Source organism: Panthera uncia, chromosome F2 (assembly GCF_023721935.1).
Source record: "Panthera uncia isolate 11264 chromosome F2, Puncia_PCG_1.0, whole genome shotgun sequence".
Classification (NCBI taxonomy): Eukaryota; Metazoa; Chordata; class Mammalia; order Carnivora; family Felidae; genus Panthera; species Panthera uncia.
The window spans coordinates 34,643,765-34,658,732 of NC_064812.1; positions in this window are offsets into that span (position 1 = coordinate 34,643,765).

Sequence of the window (14,968 nt, forward strand, 5' to 3'; positions counted from 1 at the left end):
TTGTGTCTTGTGCTTTTGATTTTAGCCATGCTGACAGGTGTGAGGGGATACCTCACTGTAGTTTTGATTTGCATTTCCCTGGTGATGAGTGATGTTGAGCATCTTTTCATGGGTCTGTTGGCCATCTCTGTTTTCTTTGGAAAAACGTCCATGTCATTTGCCCATTTTTTAGATGATTTGTTTTTGGGTGTTGAGTTGTATAAGTTCTTTATATATTTTGGATGCTAAGCCTTTATCAGGTATGTCATTTGCAAATAGCTTCTCTCATTTAGTAGGTCGTCTTTTAGTTTTGTTGGTTGTTTCCTTTGCTGTGCATAAGCTTTTTGTTTTGATGTAGTCCCAAAAGTTTATTTTCACTTTTGTTTCCCTTGCCTCTGGAAACATGTCCAGAAAAATATTGCTCTGGTTGATGTCTGCTTGTGCTTTCTTCAAGGATTTTTATGGGTTCGGTTCTTACAGTTAGGTCTTTAGTCCATTTTTGGGTTTGTTTTTGCATACAAAAGAATATTTAACATGCAAATACACAGAGTACTAATGAAGCACATAACTTCAATGCTGCTGTGGACATAGAATATCACTCCCACCTTTAAAGTCTTCTGTGTACTCCTTCCTGATCCCATCCCTCCCTCTACCTCCAGGGGAGAAAGATTTTTTTGTTCACATTTATTCATTCAAAAGACATTTTCCTGACCACCCCACTAGCTATGGGTCAGGCTCTGTGCTCTAAAGTAGTGAACAGAACAAAGCCTTTCCCTCCCTAACTTAAAGCGCTTTCACATCAGCCATTTCCATTTGATTTCACGTTCTTAATATCCCAATGAGACACATATAAGTAGCTAATAATTACTCTTTCCCTGGCCTGCTTCACAGATGAGAAAATGGAGGCTCAAACTATTGACTTATCCCAGGTCACGTGGTTTCTAAGTGGCAGAACTAGAACAAGAAGACAAGTGGTTGCACCCCTCCCATCCACCTCCTTCCATTGCACCACAATCTTCTCTCCTCCTCTCCTGGCCTCGCCCAACAACAACACACTGGGGCTTCGACTGCTGCCGAATGCCAAGCGCAGCAGCTGAAGTGAGGCAACCGCAGAGCAGAGAGCTGGGTGGGGTCCAGAGACCCCTAACAGCCATGCTGGATTCAAGACTAACCAGCCTGCATGTTGGGAGGGACGTCTCTGCAGTGAAACAGCTCCCAGTGGGGACAGACTTGTCCCCAGGAATTTGAGACCATATCCAACCCCGACTTTAAAGTTGCACTATATCATACGCACAAAACCATCTTTTTGCCTTTTCCATTTCATTGGGGAAAACATGGTTTACTTGTGGTTCACTTATTAGCTACTTAAGTTGGATAAACTTGGGGCCATTTATGTACGACTCGATTTCTGCTTCACTTGTTGGTATCCTTTGGTAAAGACCTCCCTGTAAACAAAACTGCTAATGCCTGATAATGCCAGGTGACAGAAAGACAGTTCTCAGAGGCTGCCCAAAGGTGGAGAATGGCTTCTATCTAGTGTAGCAACGCTGATCCATTGGCAGCAACTAACCGGGGTGTTGTCTTAAGAAGGCTCAAGGATCATAATAGATTTGCAATCATGGGCTCTGGAGAATGGAGTGGGGGCTCTTACACCACGTATTTATCAACCCTGATGTGGCCTGTGATCAGTCAAGATTAGCCAAGCACCAATGAAGGCCTCAGACCAGAAAGGTCCATGGTGCCCAGTAATTGGCCTATGTCTTGCTGTGTGACCCTAGTCACATACTCAAAGGAAAGTAAAGATCTGGTTCCTGGTTCCAGACCCTTTCGAATGAGGACATAGCATGACTAGAAAGCCCCAGCTCTAGAACCAGATGTGACCTCTTGTGACATAATAAAAAAATATATTTGGTCTCTGCCTGCGATTCCTGACACAGAGCTCTTAAAACCCTTCTAATCTCCTGAGTGATAAAGATGCTAAGACATCTTTTGTTCTAATATTTGGTCTTTGACCCTAGTTCCTGACAGAGCTCCTAAGTCCCTCGGGGTTTCCTGGGTGACAGGAACATCTTTTGTTCTAATGAGGTGACTCTTGGTGAGCTCCTGGATAGCTTCAGGATGAGGGCTGGTCACCCGAAAGACCAAGCCATGGTTAGAAGCTTGGAACTTTTAGACCCACCCCCATCCTCCAGGGAGCAGCGAGGGGCTAGAGTTGGGTTAATAATCCATCATGCCTACGTGATGAACCTCCATGACAATCCCTCAGCTATGGGGTTTGGAGAGCTTCTGGGTTGGTGAACACTTCCATGTGCTGAGAGGATAATGTGCCTCAACTCCATAGGAGCAGGAGGTCCTGCACTAGGAATCCTTCCAGACTTTGCCCTGTGTACTTCTTCTTCTGGCTGTTCATCTGTATTCTTTGTATCCTTTACAATAAGCCAGCAAGTGTAAGTGTTTCCCTGAGTTCTGTGAGAAATTCTTGAACCTGAGGAGAGGGTCATGCAGACAAACCTCTGATTTATGGCCAGTGGGTCAGAAATACAAATGACCATCTGGGACTTTCGATTAGTGTCCAAAGGGAGTAGAGGAAGACGAGAGTTTTCCTTTAGATCTGTTGGACTCATTGACTCCGTCCACGGATATTTTTGTTGCGGGCTCTTCTGTGCCAGATCCTCTGCTGGACACTGGGGATCCTAAAGTGACCAAATCAGAGACCCCATCCTCAGGGTGCTTGCTTACTGTCAAGTGGGTAAGACAGATATCACATAAATAGCAACACTGCAGTATAGTGAGGGCCATGAGAGGGGAAATGCAGAATCCTACCAGAGGTTGTTCACACGGGTAGTCAGGAAAGGATGGCTGCCCATAACACTGGGGGCAGAGAACATTCTGCAATGAGGCAAAGAATCCCTATTCTTCCCTGAAACATGTTGGTGAGGTTGTTTTGTGACCTGCTGGGTCTTGATGATACTAGGAAAGCAGGTAGAGGCTGGACTCTTTGCGTTAAGGGGCGGAATAGGTACCCAGGGCCGCTGTATATAGTTATGCAGGTTGTGGCTTACACAAGGTAACTGGCTTAAAGGGGAAAACAGGAGGGAGGAAAGGGTAACTTTTACTAACTCTGCCCAAAGAGGTAATCTTTCAATTACCCTATAACCATGGAAGGTAGGACTGACTGGATTACCTTTTAGCTGCTTTCATGGTGTCTACACATCTTAATATCCTTTGATCTAAATGGACATCCAGACATTTCTTTGGATCTACATGGAAGGGTTCACGCAGAGAAGCCGAAGCTGTGGGTTCTGGTTAAGGGTTTTATTACAGGCATGAGCCTCCCTCTGAAGGAGACGCTGGAGAGGTGAAGGCACAGGAGGCCCTGAAGGTCAGAGAAGGAGACACCAGGCTGTTAGTCAAGCAAACTAAATAGATCCACCACTGTGGAGGGACCATATGGAGAAGCCTGTGGGAGGTCTTTGGGGGGAGGGGCCCGTGTGGGTTCCTTCTCTGTGGATCTGCCACGAAGCATCTGAGGAAGAGCCTGGGACTGCTGTCACGTCTAGAATCAGCAGTCAGGAAGAGGAGCAGGATGTGGAGGGGAAGAGAGTGAGGACAAGTGAGACCCTGGCACCTTGGTATCTGCCTATCACCACATCTAACCCCGATGACCTTCCAAGTGTAATGGCCACTGCTTCAGTTTCACCTTCCAGATCCTGAACAAATTCCTCCATGGGCCAGATCTAACTCGGAACCATGTGGGAGAGGGGGTCTGGGAAAGGGAGTTCCATTTCAGCCAAGTCGCCAGAGTGCAGCCCGCCATGCTTGAAGAAAACATAGTGGGTGAGGGCAGCTCCAACCTTCTTTAATAAAGAAACAATTCAACAAAGTTAATAAACCTCCTGGTTTTAATAAAGAAACCAACTCTGCAGAAGTCCCCAGTTCAAAGCACCAGTGGTCCTGAGACTCATGGGTATAGCTGAATTGCTTGGGGGAGCTGATAAAAAGACCAATTCCCAAGGCTCGTCTCTCCAGATTCCAAGGTGCAGCTGGGTGCCTATTTCAGCAAGCTCTATAGGTGATCCTGATGGGCACGAAAGCTTGAGACCCACTATCCTCAACCTTACAAGCAAATAAATAGGTTATTAATCAATGCAACTCAAATGACCGCCTATTGGAAGCCCTTATCAATTACCTGCCATTTAGGGACACTGAGATGGTGACCCAAATGTTCGACGCAACCCCAAATTCCCTCCTGAGCTGGACTTGATGGGTCCCCCATCTCCCTGCCGGAACCCTCTCAAATTCAGACTCAAGATTCACTCCTGAACTCTTCTCTGAGGAAGCTGGGTGTGGCTGGACAGCCGGAGAAATCTCACGCAGACACTGCCAAGGGGCTGATGGATTGGGAAAGCCAGAGGTATGCTCCACCCTGCAAACTGGGTTTACTGGTAATCACACAATTGATTTATCTCATTCAGGTGATCACTATTAAACAGCATGCCTGTGACACCTTGAAGTGCGTGGGCATCCATGCAGAGTGCTATGTGTCGCAAGTGAAAATGATAGGCACCTGCCTTGGAGGTCAGGGATGACCAGACCTGCAGACCCTCCCATGTTCTTGTTGGCCCTGGGGCTCTCAGATCCTCACCCGGGGAACACACCTGCCCACCTGTCTCCTCCCCAGCACCACGGAAACTTTTGACCCAGCTTCCAAGGCTACTGAGAGTGCCAGCCTCTCTCTCCTTGGGGAGGTAAGGCAGGCAGCTTGAGAATCTCAAAGAAGGATGGGGCAGGGTCTGGAGTGGCCCAGCTAAGGTGCAAAACAGAGCTGAGAGAAGATCTTCCTGCTGAGTTCCACAGGGTCAGAGTCAAGGCCAGCATGCAGCCCTCAAGTTGTTCCCTTCCCATGCCTGCCTTTCCTGCCTTTGCAAACAAAGTCACAGAGGAATTGAGGCACATTAAAATGCCCTCCTCACCCTGTCTTCTCCTACTACTGGTCAGTTTTAGCATTTCTGACTGAACAAATTGAGCCGGTGGGGGGGGGGGGGGGGGGCGCAGATTCTCAACCAGTAAAGTGCCTTGACCACCCAGGGAGCTTGTCAGTGACACAGATTCCTGAGTTCCACCCTCAAAGAACCTGACTCCATAGGCAAGACTGGGAAACTGCATTTTAAATAGTCACCAGGGATTCCACTGAAGTGGCCAGGGACAAGATTCTGGAGAACACCACCCTGGGCAGAATGCCTGTGGAGGTGGGATGAGCAGAGGAGGATGGGGGAGAGTACGACTCCAGCTAGGTGGGAAGGCAGATGGCACACAAATGAAAAAGACTTCAGGGTGGGCAACACGCATAGCTTCACAAAGACCCTGGGAAGGGAGATCACCTCGATCCATTTATCCCAGTCTGCTTGGTTCATGGCTGTATCTCTGGCATCTCATAGGGTGAGGACAAGGGAGGGGCAAACGAGGTGCCCGGAGCATTAAAGGAGGCTCTCACTCCCAATTTCCAGCCCTGGACTTGTGCGACCCTAGGGAGGGCACCTGCTAAATGTCGCCCCTCAGCATAGCCCTGGCACCTGCAACCGTGCCTGGCACACAGTAGGCACTCTGTAAATATCTGTTGACTGACTGAATGAATCTATTTAACAGACATTGCATAAAGCCCAAGCCTTTACACTCGGTGTGTGCAACTGGATGTGGGGGGTGGGTCCGGGAGGCAATGACACCCTCAAAACGAATTGGACCCAGATCTAGCTCCAAAAGAAGTTTCTGATCTGGTTAAGTTTGGCAAGCCCGAAAATAAAAAATGCAAGGGAACAAAGGCTGGTGGATAATGGAAATCTGGGGGCAGGAGAGAGGGAGTCAGCCAACATGTTCCGTGAGAGCAGGGCCCCGGCCTCTCGTGCCATTCTCTGTTCCTGGCACAGCATGGGTAGGTACGTGGTGGGCACAATATACATTTGTCAAGTGACCGAGTGGTAAGCACCAGCCTCCAGCTTCTAGAGATATACCCTGGTGTGCTGTGTAGCTTTATAACTGAAGCTAAGGCCGGTAAAGCAGGTGCCTGGAATTAGGTGAGGCTCACGACAAAGGCCCCCGCTAACAATAGAGCCGAGTGGTTGCCAAATTTGGCTGGATGATCCAAAACTTCTGATGAGTGTTTGGAAAATAACGACTCCCAGGCCCCACCCAGAGGTGCCAAAGCAGGATCTTTAAACTCAGGGATCCGGATTTGAACTCCCTGGGCACAGTTCGTGAGCACCCAGGCCTGGGAACTACTGCTCTCATCAGGACTCAAATCTCCAGCTTTTAGAGAGCACTGGATCCCAGGCTTCAGGAGTGGCCACATCCTCCCACAGCCCCGGGCCAGGTGGGGAGGCAGAGGCAGGTGAGGCTCAGAGAGCAGCGTGCCTGGGCTCACGCCTACTGACCAGCTGGGTGACCCCTTTTGGTTTTAAAAAGTGTTTATTTAATAGAAGTTAGATCATAGTATTAGTAATTAGGTTATTAATAATCATTTAGCATGGATATATTAATTATTAATATATAGCAATTATATCGATATAATAATATTGGTAGATTGGCAGATTATTGTAGATCATAGTATTGGTGGTTAGATTATTATGCTTATTGGTTATTAGTGTGTTAGTTGTTATTGATGTGTATATATTAGATAATTTAATTTGAATATTAATCATTATTAGATTATTAATATATGCTGAAATGCATTTAATCGTATGCTTTTTTCCTTTTTTCTCCCCAATCTTTTGTTGTGAGAAAATACACACAAAATTTACCATCTGAACCTTTTTTTTTTTTTACGTGTATTTATTTTTGAGACAGAGAACGACAGAGCATGAACGGGGGGTGGTCAGAGAGAGAGAGACACAGAATCCGAAACAGGCTCCAGGCTCTGAGCTGTCAGCACAGAGCCCGACGCGGGGTTCGAACTCACGGACCGCGAGATCATGACCTGAGCCGAAGTCGGCCGCTTAACCGACTGAGCCACTTAGGCGCCCCTGAACCATTTTTAAAAAACGTTTATTTATTTTGTGAGAGAGAGAGAGAGAGAGAGCACACATGAGTGGGGCAGAGGGGGAGGCGCAGAGAGAAAGAGACAATCCCAAGGGAGAGACCATCCCTGTGCTCTCAGCGCAGAGCCTGATGGAGCTTGATCTCACCAATCGTGAGATTTTGCAAACACTTTTACCAGTCATTTATTGGCCTGTGTTTAACCTTTACTTAATAGGTCCTAAGTCACTTTATTAATTGGTGCCCAGTGCCAGAAAAAGCTCTGGTTCTAAGTTTACAGCCTACTGAAAAAAATGATTAAGATGTGTACACACAGGAGGAAGATTCTCACCACAGTTCAGGTGATAAGATGCTTCAAATATATGAGAGGCATCCACACAGCAAAGGAATTCTATTTGTCTGGGGGAGGAAGCCCACCGTGGCAGAACTGGGATTAGTGGGGATGGGAGCTTCGGGAAGGAAGACATCCATTTGGCGCAAGGAAAAACTTTTGAACAATTATTTTCAAAGAAAAATAAAAACAAAGTGCTGTTGAAGCTGCTGTGAGCACCCGAACACTGAAGTATTGAATCAGGGGATGGAAGTGTCACCAGTCAAGATGCTGAGATGGGTCCGAGCTGAGGTCAGAGGAGGTCCCACCCAGGTCTAGGACCCTGTGATGGTGTGGGCTAGAAAGCTCTCTACCTTATCTGGACGGACTTATCTTCTGTAGAGGGCCCGGGGAAATGTTTTTCAGACTGGATTAAGGAGAAAGGATTTCTACCTCTGAAGACCTGTTCTGGAATATTCCCAGTTGTTTCAACAGCTAGTTACCAAAATAGAGCGTGCACGTGAACTTATTTACAAAATGGAGGGGGCATTATGCACCTCAGTCACAGGACTGCTGTAAATACCAAGTGAGCAAATATGGGAAGGTGCTCAAAAGGGAGCCTCGGCTCAATAAGTGTTAGAGATTATTATTAGCATTATAATGCATAAAAACTAGACGGGCAGTTTCTTTCTCAAGACACAGTTATTAAACAGCTAGAGAAATTACTAGAAAGAGGGGCGCCTGGCAGGCACAGTTGGTAGAGCATGTGACTCTTGACCTTGGGGTCGTGAGTTCAAGTTCCACATTGGGTGTAAAGCCTACTTAAAAAAAAATTTAAAAAGGCCTCCTTCCAGAAATTACTAAACGTCTATGAAAATTGCCAGCGATAGAGTAGGGGGAGGTAAGTTGTTGAGTTTAGAAACCAAAAGTTGGTTAACATCCCCGCTTCTCTAAGTACAGAAATAGTGACATTGCCTAATTCCATATCGGCACAAATTACAATAACTTATGTTATTGTAATTATGTAACTTATGTATTGTTTAAATAGGATATACTTTACAGTATACAGTTTCCTCTTTTGTGTATATATGGGGATATATGGGGTAAGTATTTATATGTATATTTATAATTATTCAAGTCTCCATTATCCAATTCCTTGAAGTTAGGGAACTGAGTAGTGAAAATATTTTTTAATAAACAAATCACTTATAACATTGGTCCCTACTAAAACATTTCTCAGCTAACACTCCTGTCTTACCAAGTAGGTCTGTGTGAGTCAATCTCTTGCTATTTAAAAAAGTTAGGAAATATAATATAGTAAAAGTGCCAAACTCGCGAAAGATGCAGGATTTCATGAAGTTGCCAAAATAATTTTGGAGAATTGCTTGCATCTCAAGCAAAGACATCGGTAAATAAAGATGTGGCATGTGTAAACCAGTTTACAATTGAGAAGCCACTCTGAGAAAGGTGTGCCATACAAGCCCTTCAGAAGCAAATGATTTAATATCAAAGGATAAAGAGAAGCCTTAGGAAAAATTGATAAACTCTTAAATATATTGCAAAAGCAACAAACAAAACCCCAAACCTGGCCTCTTCTGTGATAGTGCTTTAAAAGCCAAGTAAAGTGAAAGATGTTACAGTATATAATTTTGTCAGGAAATGTATGCTGAGAAAAGTAACGTATAATTCATTCTTTGAGAATTAGTGCACATTTTCAGTTATAACCTAGATTTGTTAAACCTAAGAAAGCATGTTTTAGTACCACTCAGTTTCATTTTTCAGTATGAATTTCCAGTCAAGCTCCCCCCACCCCATTACCAAACCATGATTCTCTTATTAAGTGGATTCACATTAAATGTCCTTGCCTGGCAGCAATTATCCCCAGATATGGCAAGAGAAAGAGAGGGAGTGTGAGTGAGCACTAGAGACCTTTCTCAGTAGTCGCCTAATTCTTCAGCTAAGTAGCAATGTGAGACAAACAGACCCACTGTCCTTTCTTTAAAGTCTTGTGCCATGGAGGGAGAAAGATATTTCCTCTTACTAGGGAAAGCCCTAGAAAGTTACCTGGGTTCTTTTCCCAGACTTTCACTGGAAGAGTTTGTAGGGTGAGCGTGAAGTAGACTGCAACATTCAAATCAGATACTTCAAGGCACCTCAGAGTTTGAACCTCAACTTGACTCTGAATCGCTGCTTGACTGTGTTCGTAGAACTTCAAACCTAGAAAACCATTTTACAAAATGGTCCCTGAGGGTCAAAATTGTGTTGCTTTTGGTCAAATACGTTTGGAATCGATCCCCCCATTTCATAGGTAAGAAAACTAAAGAGATTGCGGACATGTGACTTTCCCCAGACTACACTTGCTATTAATGGCTCAATTAGAATCAAGACCCAAGTCCCCTGAATGTACAGCTGTGGTTCTCAACCTCGATTGCACACTGGAATCACCTGACAGCTTTTAAAACTACTGATGTCTGGGTGTCATCCCCAGAAACTCTGGCTTAATTCGTCTTGAGTACGGCTGAACTGGGGATTTTAAAGAGCTCCCAGGTGATTCTAACATGCAGCCAAGGTTGAGATCCTGATCTTTCCTAATTTTTGCTCGTGCAAAAGGACCTATGTCACTTAGCACCACAGTCTTTCACAACCTTCCACTTTTCTCTCCCAATTAATCCTAGTTCTTCTTTGGTGTTGTCATATCCCAATAATTATCAAACCCTAATGCTCGAAAGGTGGGCTGTGTGACCACAGAGCAGTGGGCACCTAGTCGCCTCCCTTGCTTACACTGGACAGATGTTGAATTTCAAAGCCGAATGTAGCACAGAACCAATGCCACCCTAGCAGCAGCCGTATACCCAAATTTAAGTTTAAATATTCTGCATATGCTCAGGCTTTGGATTCTCTCCTGGAGCAACAGACAGCAGAAACTAACTACCCAAGTCCTAGCAAACAGCAATGACTTTTGGAGCTGAAAACTGTGGACTGCTGTGATAATGGGAGCATGACCAGGCGCTGGACCAACCCGCTTCACTACCTAATTGCTCTGCCCTCAGCTGTGAGACGGCCTTTACATACCCCCCCCCGCTTAGTTGCGTGCGTAAAAATTAGTGTTGGATCCCACCACAAGAGGAGCCGTGGTGAAAAAGCAGACCTAAAAAATTAATCTCTTTTTGAGAAAAGTGATCAGTACAAGGAGATAAGCCTATTCCAGAAGCCCAAGCCCTTGCGGTCCTGGGCTTCAGGCCCATGTGGCTCATGAGGGTATGCAAGCTCCATCTCCAAAGGCCATCACGGCCAGTCTCTCAGATTTCTCGAGAAGCTCTGACCCCGCCTCCTGGAGAATGAATCAATCAGGACAGGCCCACTGCGGTCCGCAGTAGGCTGGGGGATTCCCATGATGCTCTGTAACAATAACCTGTTGCTTAGGAGGTGGGTTCCGGCAGCTACTTCCGGTTCCCGCCACTCCGAAAGCGGAAGTGCAGGCTTCCCAGCGAACCGCCAACCAGACAAATTCCGACCCACTGGCCCTGCGCACCCCGGAGCTGACTGCACGTGCAGAAAGTAGCTTCCACTTCTCTGAAAGATGTACGGGCCCACTGAGGAATACCCACTCCTTGCCTGCATGGGCTTTCACCCGCAGTTTCAAGCGATTTGGATTTCCATCCCAAACCAGAGGACTCCGGCAGTTCGTCTTAACGGTATTCAAACTCTGTTTTAGTTTTATCCAGTGCATTTCTGGAGCATTCATTCCACAGTTTCTTGAAGGATAGCAAAGTAGAAATGGTACTTTAATGCCTCAGGACACAAGAACTTGAGCAACACTCTCCTTATCATGTATTAAATCTGTGGCTTATTCTAGAACAATACGAAGCGTAATACGAACTATTACCAATTACAGTTTTGAATTAGGTGCGGAAGCTAATTAGAGGCCAGATTGCTCCATCTTTTGGCTTAGGGGCCCAGGGAAGCCATTTCTCAGAGCTTATTGGGGACGTGCCCCTTATGTGATCACTTCTGGGCAGTGGACACAGGCAAATAAAGTTCCGACCCTCCCTGAGTTTATAGTCTAATGGAAAACAGAGATGTTTGAATTATAGATAACTGTGCTGTGTGATATGTATGCAGGAGAAAGACGCACGATTAAATGACTTCCTTACTTAAAAAATAAAAATAAAATCGGGGCACCTGGCTGGCTCAGTCAGGGGAGCATCTGGCGCTTTATCTCAGGGTTGTGAGTTCCAGCCCCAAGTAGGCACGGAACCTACTTAAAAGTAAGTAAATAAAATAAAAAATAAAATAAATGACTTCCTAAGGTTCTCTGTCAAATCAATAGTGTCACCAAACCTCAGGAAAGCAAACCCCCTGGCTTAACATACCCTAACACATCTTTGGCTAAAGTTGGCCTCATCACTTGGGGGCCCAGACCCTGCCTGCTAGGGACCACTTGAAGGTGAATGTAGCAAGAAGCTTTGATGAAAAGAATTTGACTGCAGCCAAGATGACGGCAAAGAGGGTATGTTGTGATCTGTTGTGAGGTAACAGTGAAGAACACAGCACCTGAAATGGGGAGCTAATTTTGGGTTAGGTCGTGTGGGGCTGGATTGTAAAGCCTTTATACATGTGGTAGAGGAGAGTTTTAGGGGGTTTTGTGTGTTTTTATCTTTTTTTTTTTTAATTTTTTTTAATGTTTATTTATTTTTGAGACAGAGAGAGACAGAGCATGAACGGGGGAGGGTCAGAGAGAGGGAGACACAGAATCTGAAACAGGCTCCAGGCTCTGAGCTGTCAGCACAGAGCCCGACGTGGGGCTCGAACTCACGGACCGTGAGATCGTGACCTGAGCCGAAGTCGGACGCTTAACCGACTGAGCCACCCAGGCACCCCGTGTGCTTTTATCTTTTTGGTCTTTACCCCAGATGAAGAAATTTTCGAAAACTCAATTTTTAAGCAATTCGCCATTAACCTACGCAAGATTCTTCCCTATTTTTTCTTTTTAGTTCCAAACCCTGATTCTATTTTTCTTTGCTCCCGTAGCACCCACTCTAATATGTTTAATATATCTTTATATGGGCATGCATGCCTTCTTACAAAAGGTGTATTATTTTTATGCCAATGTGTCTTTACAGAAAGGATAATGTGCTCTGGTGATAACGTGTTCTGTTTCCTATATTTTTTCCCTTAATGCTAGGTTTTAAGATCCATCAACGTTGTTAATGTGCATCTGGTTGACACTTCTGGATTTAGTTTTCAACAGCGCACATCTGCCATTTTTTACTCACCCCCTTCTCTATGATGAGCATCTAAACTGCTTCCAACATTCAGCTACCCTGTAAACATCCTTGAGTCTGCGGGAGAATTTCCTACGAATATATGTATTCTAGCATTTTCCCACAGATCATAAGGCATGCGCATGCTGGAGCTCAACAACTGCCAGATGACCTTCCTGAGTGGTGGTGGTACCAGTCGAGACTCCCTCCAGCAGTGCCCCAGACTTCCATCTTCTGTATTCTCACCTGCACCATTTTCTCCCTTCTGACATTGACCATTCTTAGACATGCAAAGGCAGAGCTCAGGTAGATGCAGTAGGTCATAGGGAGCTGGCGAAAGCTCTTCACCTGTGGGTACCGTGAGAAAGGGGCTGCTTTAGAAGAATTGTGCAGGAACGGATCTGACTTGCAAAACCAAAAGATGCAATATATATATATGTATTCTCTGAGAGGTTTGGGAGATGTCTAGCGTGACAAATAAAAACTATTTTGTACATATACTTCCTTTTTTGTTCAAATGTCCTCTTCGGTATTTGCTCCTTCTTCCCATGTTTGGTTAGTTGGTGCTGATTTGGTCTGAAATGTGGTTTGACTTGGCCGTGGCCGGTCTCTGCCATGGCTGGTCGCAGGAGGCGGGGAAGAGGCAGAGCTGTGAGATCAGAGTGTCCCGCTGAGCAGAAGCCTGGCCTCACTTGGTGAGCTCTGTCTCCCTCCCTGTCTTCAGCTGTCATTCCCCTTGAGGGTTGGGTGGAATATTACAGTGACAATAAATAGTAACAATGAACATTTGTAGAGTACTGGCTACTCAGAATGTGATCTTCAGACTGGCAGCTTAGGCATCACCCGGGACACAGTTAGAGATTTGGAATCTTGGGGGCCACCCCAGGCCCACTGAATCAGAATCTGCCGTTGGCAAGGCCAGTGGGTTCTGTGCACATAAGCACGGCTTCAGTCTTTGCCAAACATTTTCACATAGATTGTCTCATTTAACCTCTTCCCAACACCCCTGATTTCCTTGGGCATAGTTGTTACATACCTCCCCTGTTACGGTTGAAGAACGGGCTTGGCAGGTGAGAGGGACTAGCCCAAGAGTATCAGAAGAGCCCAGGGCAAACAGATTTTCAGACTCTGCAACTGCATCTCAAGGTCATACTTTATTTATAGCCCCCTTCTCCCCGTGCCCATTTTCCCTCAGTCCAAAAGGAAACCACCCAGGAAGAGCTCATTTCAGAGCCAAAAGAAAGTGGAGTGGAGGTGAAGCCTCCCGGTCTCCTCAGGGATGTAAACGGCCACTGAGACCAAGAAGTACTCCCTGCTGTGCAGCCTTGATCCCCCTCCTGCTGCACTGCAGCTTTGAGGTAAGAGGGGCAGCCCGATCTCACCGAGTGTGAAGTAGGTGGAGATATTAGTGGGTCCCTCCCTTGAGCAAAGTCTACCAGATTCCATTTTCCTTCTTAAAAGCAAGCCAAGCAGGGGTTGCTTAATCTGGGGTTCCCCAGATCCCCAAAGCATTTGTGCGTAGAATTCAGGAGTCTGGGAACTTAGCATTATCTCCACCCTAACTAAAGGAAACAAACCCACAGTAGCATCAGCAGGACCTGTGACTTTGTAACTAATAGAAATCACAGATATTCCCATACTGAGTTGCAACTGTTGCACACCTCGAAATCTTGTTCATGCTCTTCTTGACTCCAGTACTTTAGGTATTAGACCCACACTAGATCCTGTTGTTGAATATGTTCAGAAAAGGGCACTATATTGCTAAATTACAACTTTATTTTTTGATATTTTGATAACTATCAATAGACTAGTTTCCTTTGTAATTTTACAAATTTCATCTATGAACTTGAAAATATCATTCTGAGAAGGAACTCATAGGCTTTACTAAACTGTAAAAGGACTATGTCAAACTTTGGAAACCATCACATCCCCAGGCTGTTTTTGGTTGGTTTGGGTCACCCCCTATATTTGTTTTAGGTCTTTTTGTTTGTTTGTTTGTTTGTTTGTTTGTTTGTTTGTTTGTTTTTGTCAGCAACATAGCACGTAAAACCAAAGTGGCCTATATGTTTGTCTTCAGGGGTGAAACAAAGGATTTCCTGAGAAGATTGTACTCCATTGCATAGCCAGGCTCGATGGGAGTGAGGGCTGAAGAACTCCAAGGGAGACTATTTATGACCCTTCTGTTATTCTAGAAGATCTTCTCAACATTCAGAAGATTTCAGTTAAAAATGCATGCCATTTGTTGGACAGAGGGACCATTAACTATAGCTTTCTTTGGTCACTTACCTTTCTGCAGGTTTGTGTCATGATCTCAGTTATAATTCACAAAGAAGCTGGAAGATGTTTGGCCTTTGAAAAGGAACACCCCTCTCTTCATACCCATGAC